This window comes from Phyllostomus discolor, chromosome 1, assembly GCF_004126475.2.
Source record: "Phyllostomus discolor isolate MPI-MPIP mPhyDis1 chromosome 1, mPhyDis1.pri.v3, whole genome shotgun sequence".
Lineage (NCBI taxonomy): Eukaryota > Metazoa > Chordata > Mammalia > Chiroptera > Phyllostomidae > Phyllostomus > Phyllostomus discolor.
Genome location: NC_040903.2, coordinates 131,679,145 through 131,687,962, shown reverse-complemented (window position 1 = coordinate 131,687,962; position 8,818 = coordinate 131,679,145).

Sequence of the window (8,818 nt, the reverse complement as noted above, 5' to 3'; positions counted from 1 at the left end):
ACAGTTTTTTCAACTTTAACATGGTATGAAAGCAATACACATTCAGTAGAGACTGTATGTTGAATTTGGCATATGATCTTTTCCTGGGGCAGCAATACGCAGGACGTTACTTCTCGTGATGCTGGGCAGCGGCAGTGAGCCACCACACCCAACCAGCCACACAGTGACCGCGGTAAGCAATCAATACCAACAATATACTGTGTTGCCAGTGGTTTTGGGGATATTGTGTTCTGAGCATGTTTATTAAGGTCGTGTAGGCTAAGCTATGATATTCAATAAGTTAAATGTATTAAATGCATTTTCATCTTAGGGTGTTTTCAACTTATCATAGGTTTACCAGAATGTAATCCTATAGTAAGTTGAGGAGGATATATACAGTTTAGAAAATTAAATTTACTTTTGCCGTCAGCTGCCTGGGTTTACCAAATATCATTTTAAATAAACTGTAATTGTGACTTGTTCTTTGCCCCATTGGGAAAAAATCACAAGTAATTAAAAGAAGACAGAAATCACAGACAGTTTTTTCTGTTTGATCTTGAACATGACCATCAGGCAAAGACAGTGATGTCACGGCCAAGTCTTGTCAAGTCTTGTCTGTAGAGTGATGAAGGGCGGTATCCACTTGCTGTGTGAGAACACTGTGTTGTCCAGATCAGAGGAGCAGAAATTAGCTGAGTCTGTTTCCAGTTTTGTGGTGTCACAGGTTGGATTTAAAAGGTGAGCTAGGTCACGTGATAATGGGCTGCCTTCATTGTAACATCTGACAGACGAATTTTTGTCATCACTCAATGGTAGAAAGAAAATGGGTTTGACTAAAAAGTTGTCTGTGCTTAGGTGTTAGGTAAAATAAAAATTAGGTTAGACTGTCTTTTTATTCAGCTAAAAATAATGCAAAACACAATTTTAAATACAAAATTTCTTGAGGTAGACAAGTTTCCTAGGGAAAAATAAAATTACTGAAATGTAAGATATTGTGTAGAGTAAGTACAATTGGGATATGCAAGTAAAATATGTGAAGGACTGGAATAAGAAGAAAGGACTTAAAAGTGTGAAAAGTGAACATTTAAGAAACCGGCTGAAGTAATTACATGTGGTAGGAGCACTTGGGATGATGATGAATGGGTGAAAGAAACTTTTTTTTTACTGTTTGAATAGCTAAACTTTAAATGACTATATAATATCTTTAATTTTTCAGTTAAACACTTGCTACACATTAGTCAAGTGTTCATATGTGTATTGCTTGCTTTATTATTATTATTATTATTCACTTTGTATTTGCCTCAAATAACTTCTGGGAGTTGTTGGATTCCAAATGATAGTGAATCATAAACACAGAAAACCCTGTAAAGCAGTTGGGACGGGGCCAGCTGAGGGGCTCAGACAGAGTATTCCATTGCTCTGACACTTCCTCATCCCCCTTTTATGTTCCACACTCTAAACCTCATAGAATCTCTCTGCAGATTCTGTAATTTCAGTTTTACCCAACTCATCCACCTTGTAATTATGAATATATGGACATAATTAACTGAATCACTTTGAGAGAGAAAAAAATACCCTACTTAAGGCTAATTAGATGAATCACAAATGCCCGGAAGAATGCATTTCAATAAGGTGAAAAACTTTGGATAAAAATTTGATGAAGTTTCCCGTTGCAGTTGACCACAAAGAATATTGATAAGTGTTCATTCCGTGTAGATTACTAAGTTGTACTGATTTAGGGTTTCAGAGTTTAGACGCTGCCGGTTGCCTCCGGAGGAGACCTGGCTGCACTCACATGTCATATGCATAGAAACGCCGCGCTCTAATTGGGGGTCTCCCGCCATCTGCAGACTTGCTTCCGGGCGCGCACGAAATGATCAATGGAAAAGCAGGGTCAGTCCAGGCAGACTGTGAGTGAAATTAAAATAATAAAATGTCTAAACATTTAACTGCAAATAGGAAATCTTTATACCCACCCACACCCTATTCTGTAGCATAAAGCTAAGGCACAATTATTCATATACCTCAAGTAATTTGCAGGCTCCATACAAAATCTCATTTAAAATAAGAAATTGCTATTTCTGCACATTTATTCTACCAAATGCCAGCTAATTGCTGCAATGGCCATTATAAAGAATAATTTTCGCTTAGTGAAAAAAAAAGGAATGAAGAGAACATTTTCTGGTTTTGTTCCGCTGCGAAGGCTCTATTCAGTGAATACTGAATGCACAGCGTTTCACTGCTACGTTTATTATGCTGAGAGGTCAAGTATTACACAGCATCTTGTATTACGCTTTGCATGCTAAGTATTTCACTTCACAAATTGACCCTCCGGTGTATTTACTACATAATGCTTTAAAAACCCAGCTAAAACGCAGGACAATTAGCAATACTTTCACTTCCAGTTAACAATGGGAACACCAATGTAGGTGATTGCATTTACAGTGTAGCTTTCTTCACAAAACATTTTTGACACATTAAGGTACTTCGGAATTGTGCAGTACCAGTCCTCTCTTGTGAATGGCTTTCCAGCATTTGCAGAGAGAAACAGTTACTCTATGTTAGAGCTTAATTGAAAAGAATTCAGCCACGGCCTATGAAGCACCAATTAGGGTGATATTATATCATAAAAAGCTGTAATATCCATTTTCAGACGTGTGCATCAGCCAATACAAAGTAGGACACAATTAAAAAGGTATATAGTTTAAACTCTTGTAACTGTTCAATTTAATTAGGAGTTCGGTATGAGAGAAAAAAAAAGCATGAGGGGTGGTGGGAGCAGGAAGAAGGAAGTTACCTGCAGAGCAGAAGACCAGCAGGTACTAGCTGCCCAAGAAGACCACATAAGTTGGTCCTTTCCATAATGCAAGTGTGGCTGTTTGTTTTGCCCCACAACTAGTTTTGAGGTTAGATGAATATTCATGCTGGTTGGAAAGTCCTGCTCTCCAGTAATTCAGGTGTCTGATGAGGTCTGGGAGGGAAAGAAAGCAGAACCTGGACCAGAAAAGCGGGAGTGTGGTATTGATGTTCTCTTGCCCACACAGATCAAACACAATTAAAAGGGAGTTAACTGCATTGCTTTTCATGAAGAAAGACACAGATAATTGTGAAATAAAATGGACATGGCCAGATTGGTGTAAGTGTCTCTACAGGCTTGGCTCTGAATATAATATTTAAATACTGGAACCTGCATGAAATCCCACTTTGAGGTGACAGCCGGCAGGTAATTATCAGTAAAACAACGCTATCAAAGTTCTCGCACATAGCGCGTTTGGCTGCCTGGAGTGCTTCTCCTTCCACGTCCTGCTAATATCCATTTCAGTCTGCTTTAATATGTGCACGAGTTGGGGCTTATTTTGAATTCCACTGGGTAAATGAGGACAACACACTCCGAATTTACATACTATACTCGTTCCTTTCATTTATAGAAGGTTTCCAGAGTATTTTTTGAATGAAACTGCTAACATCCAGAATAAAAACAGAAATATCTCCACTATAACTACAATGAAAATAGAAAGCAGCTCCTTTACCTATTGTATTTATTCTATTTGAAGCTATGTAAGAGTTCTGTGAAAATGATCTTCATTATGTTTAAAGAAGGAAAAGTCATTTTAACAATGTATCAGTGTTGATGCAGTTTTCTAAGGTATTCAAGGTATTGGAATTAGAAGTTAATTTTTTTAAAAGTCTGTATTTTAAAAAATGCAGATGGAAAGTCCTCATCTCTGATTTGAGAAGGTCTCTCTTTAATCCACGGGTTACTTCAGGCCTTTTTTAAATTTCCACCTCTTTCCTGACCAACAAATAAGAGGAACTGAAGGGACATTTTATTGATGAGATACATTTCAGTTTTAGATGATCTAAAATCAGATATCCCATGTTCCCTTCTCCTTCAACAAACTCTTCATGGCCTTTAAAAAAAATTCAGCAAACGGATAGTGGTATCTCATGAAAGATCCAAGGATGCCCCACTCTCAAGCCCACTGGCTCTTGCAGAGAATTCAGGAGACACAGGCATCACTTTGGAGCAACATCCGATACCCGCCATGGCTACTGATACCTTGAATTAAATTAGGACATTGACAAATACCCACAGGTACCATGGAAGTCTATAGTAAAGCCACATGAAATGGTACAATACAAGCTGGTTTGGTTTTATTGGCTGTACGTGTAACAAGAGGCATGTCTTTGCTGGGAGATTCTACCTTTGAAAGCTGGGCCAGTAAGGTGGAAGTGGTAGGAAAAGATGCCTTTTCTTTTCATGAAAATGGAGCCAAAATGCTTGTGATTAACATAAGAGGGACTTTAAGGGGTATGAGTGTGAAGGAATTTAGATAACTCTCAAGCAGCTACATAGGAATTATACACTGAATAATGTAGATTCTAGACCTTTCTATCCAATCTCTTTTCTGTGTTAGATCCCTCTTACTAAATGGAAAGATGGGGGAGGTTCAGTTTGCAAGTTTTAATGATGATTTAGTAGCTTGTATTAAGAGTCTTCCAAGGTGACAGTCAATTTTGCAAATGTTTTTCTGTTTGTCTTCTGACTAATGGTATTTCTGTAATTCTCACCCTATGAGGGGCTGAGAGAATTAATTATCCCAGGTGGTCTAGAACTGATTTGATGATGAAAATTGCTGCTGAGGTATCAAAGACCTATTTTTATTCTTTTCTGTGGGAAAAGAAATGTCCCTTCCTCCACTCACAGTTTCCATCTGAAAGATGCCGAATGGCTTAGGCATCAGCACCCCACTGTTCCTTCCATTGTAGTGTTTTTTATCTTATTCATCCCTAGAGCTCACTCTACTTGCTACTCAAGAAATAATCAAATTTTCTTTCTCTATAAATACCCAGGGGTCACAGTTCATACACAAGCCAGGGGCAGTAGGAGACATAAATGGGCAAAGTGGATGGGGTATATAGAAAATAAGGCATGGCTAGGGAACACCGGGGAAGGAAAACTGAAAATAAAGTAAATCACAGTACGGCTACAACCCAGAAGTGGTAGGAAATGAAGCAGACTATACCAACCAGTTGACCTGGGGATATTCTCTTGAGTTATTCCCTAGTAGAAAAGACAAATGTAGGAAAAGGGTATATAATATGATCCTATTTTTCTAAAAAAGTGGCCCCCCAAACCCATGCATGGGAATGTATATATACTTCTATGTAGGTATATGTATGTTTATATAGGATTATATGAGCATGGATTACAAATATGCAAAGATTCAAGCCAGTTTGATAGCATGGGAGTCAGTTGGGCGGCAGGAAAGGAGATGCGGAGGTAGGAGGTTTGCAGAAGGAAAAAAAAAGAGTCTGCACTAAAACCCTCAACGGGTACACTCTAAACCCATGTATTCATTAATGCAAAGATTTATATATATTATATATGTCCAAATCATTTCTTAATATAATAAAAATGCAAATCTGGTTAAATGAAAAGAAATGAAACATTCCAAACTAATGGCACTTGACTAAGATTTAGACTTTAGACTGAGGCAAGTGAATTCACATCACACAGTAGAAAAACTTAAACCAATTGCAGGTGCTTCCCAGAGGTAGATGGCAGCCAGGCAGACAGACCAAGCTTTCCAATGTTTTTTTTAAATCTCCAAAGTATATGAATCTGCCATCCCCATACCCACCCAAATCCCGCTCTTCGGGTTCTTTCCAGAGAATATAACCTCAAACTCCTTGCTATCCAAATGAGCTGAAAGCTATCCCAACAGTCTCAGTCTCCAAACAGAAAAGTGGGTTTGTTACAGTTGCTGTTAGTTGATAATTTTAATAATGATGGCTTAACCTGGGTTTTCTTCTAAGTGATAGTTCTGGCAAACCTATCCAGGCAAAGGTTTGTAATGCAAATTGGTGTACATTTTGGACTGGACCTGCTATACAAAGGACACTACGTGTCTGACAACAAAGTAGACTCAAAGAAGCTGCTGAACCTGCTGCAGGTTGGAAGTTTTAATAATTAGTATTCTCACTGTAGATACTAAACAAATCATTTTCTTTAATTGTGGACTTTGTTACCTCTGCAAACCACTTTTGTCGTTCAGCCAGCCGCATTGCAAGCAGAGAGACATTAATCAAAGAAGAAAAGAATTTTCCAAATTTGAAGCTTCCATTCTTAGTGCAGATATTTAGGTGTCTCTTAAGGCTGCCCACCATTTTCACAGTGGTGGGGAAGCCAGGAAAGGAGCTCATAGATTTCTGATTTCCATCACTCACCCTGTGCTATCGGCCTAAACTTCCATAGCCCAGCTGGTGAGACAGAGCACGCGGGCCTGAGCCCAGTGCCGGCCCTGCAGTGCATGCACGGCCCAGTGACCCGAGATAAGTCATTTGCACCCTCTGCAGCCTCGCCTTCTCGTGCGTTCTCTCACATCAGATCTCAGAGAACCCTGTTCGTTTATTTAATAGCACTTATTAAAATTTGTAATTATATGCTTATGTGTCTGATTATCTAATTGCCGTCTTCTCCACTAAAACATAACCTCTACATAGATAGGGACAATAAGCCCAACACCTATTATAGTGGCTGACACACATTCATATTCAATAAAAATTTATTGATTTAATGGATGAGTAAATGTATAAAATGAAGAAATGATCTCAAAGTACCCCACTGACTCTTACATACTCTTAGTATGTAATTCTCTAAATGCAAGAGGCTTTGGTTTTTGAAATTAGGCTGTAATTCTCAGTTGGTCCAAACATCATCTAGTAGACTAAGTGCCTAAGTGAGCATGGCTCTTTTCTGTATAGTCACTCTGAGAAAGAGACCTGCTATAAGCCCGTATCCCTGTAGGGGTCTGCAAGATGCCACTTTACCCATAGCTCTCTCAGCAAAGGGAGCTGAGCCTCTCAGCAGAACTGTAATTCATGAAGATAGGTATTTGGTGTTTATTCTATAATTCGTGAAGGTAGGTATTTGGTGTTTATTCTAAAAGATTTTTAATTTTCCCTGTTATTTTGTTCCTGGAGCTTATAATCCTAATGGTAATAAAGAATTACTAGAAAGAATTCACAGAAAGAAGAGGACTTAGAATGGTCTAGTTCAGTCATTTTCAAACTATATTTTAGCAGTAGGACAATGTTTTTTAAAAAAGAAGTCTTATACAGAAACTCAGTACTTTTATATGTTACTTGATATCTATGTAAATAGATACAGATTTTTTAAGGGAAGGAGGAAGGAAGGGAAGAAAGAGAAAAAGAATAAAGAGAAAGAAAATATATGCCCTGGTTGAAGTGAGAAAGGGCCCTCTCCCTCAAGCTTTGCCTTGAGTGAATTTCAAGGTCCCAAGGGTGGTGGACCATTGGGCTCCTGGTCCACCACCCTCCCTGCCTTCACCTGTCCTGCCTAATGCATAATGCCCTCTATTGTAATCACTGAGATCAGCTTTGTTCAAATGATTTGAAAGCCACCAGTCCGAATGACTATCTCCTCTTTTTTTAAACATCTCCTTTTAACAAATAAGAAACTAAGATTTGACGATTGAGCCACATTGTTCTTCAGTTTTCCAAATCCTTCCTTCCAAAAGTAAACCCATCCTTTTGTGTTTCTTGTTAGTAGATGACTCTGTACAGTCTTCTCCAAAGTAATTTTATATGAATCCAGATCATCTTTGCTCTGCATAGTTTTCTTACAGTTACCTACCTAACTACCACAATTTAATTTTACTCATATAATTTTCTTTTAACAAAACAATTTTTGGAACTATAAAAGTTTCATAAGCACTGCTTTCCTGTTACAAAAATATATGATTTATTTTAAAAACAATATTGACCTTTATAATCACAAGTGTAATTTTTGCTCATGTTTATTATGAAGAAACAGGGGTGAACTAAAAGGAGATGTCATTTAACCCTGTCAAATGAAACAAAGACTTCCTTATCCAAAATGGAAAGCATGAGGTACAGTGACTTGGTATAAAGCAAAAGCTATGTCTACCGAAGAGCAGACATGCAGTTATTGACCTGGAATTGGCATAGTGACAAACTGCTCTGCAAAGCTTCCTTTTCCCAATTAAGGTGTCTCTCTTGAATTGATTGAAAGCTATTTGATAAGTATACTTTTTTTCAAGATGGTGTGCTCAGTTGGGGGTCTTTCTATGAAACTGAAATTCCATCATTAGCTTTGACTAGCACCAGCTGCTGTATATATTCTGTGTGGATGTAGACCTCCACTGGTATTCCAAATAGTACAGGTGAACCTGCGACTCCAAAATGCTCACACATACAGTATGAATAATTAACACCTGATAAATGCAGAAGAGAAAAAACTCTCGTTAGAAGACACAGTAGTGGGTTCACAATCCCATCTCAGCTCCTCAGAACACTGAACCAAACAGGACTTCAGTTGTTAAAATAAGAAGCATTTTAAAATCTCTCCACTTCCTAATTTTTCATTATACATGATCAGGAATGGGGAAGTTGGGACACAAGATAAAACGTTTTAGTCTTGCAGCAAAGTTAAAGACAGAATCCCAGACCCAGCACATTCTAACTTATGTTTACTTGAGTGTTCTACTTGCAGCTCAACTTCCAGGAATTTGGGGCTTGTACCAGTCATAATTTTTCTCCCTTCTAAATAGTTCACCATCCATCACTACTTTACATGAAAGAGAAACTGTATTTATAATTGTAATGTTATTTCTGTGGGATATATAGTAAAATAGCACAAAAGAGTTAAAGAAAGTTCCTTACAATGTTGAATTTCTAAAAGCATCTACTTTATGTACCAGGTGTGCTAGGAGGACTTCTCCTAAGTATAGTCAGTATGTTCAGGAGATACGTTTTAAACCATGACAAATTTGAACCCATGAAATAAATACAT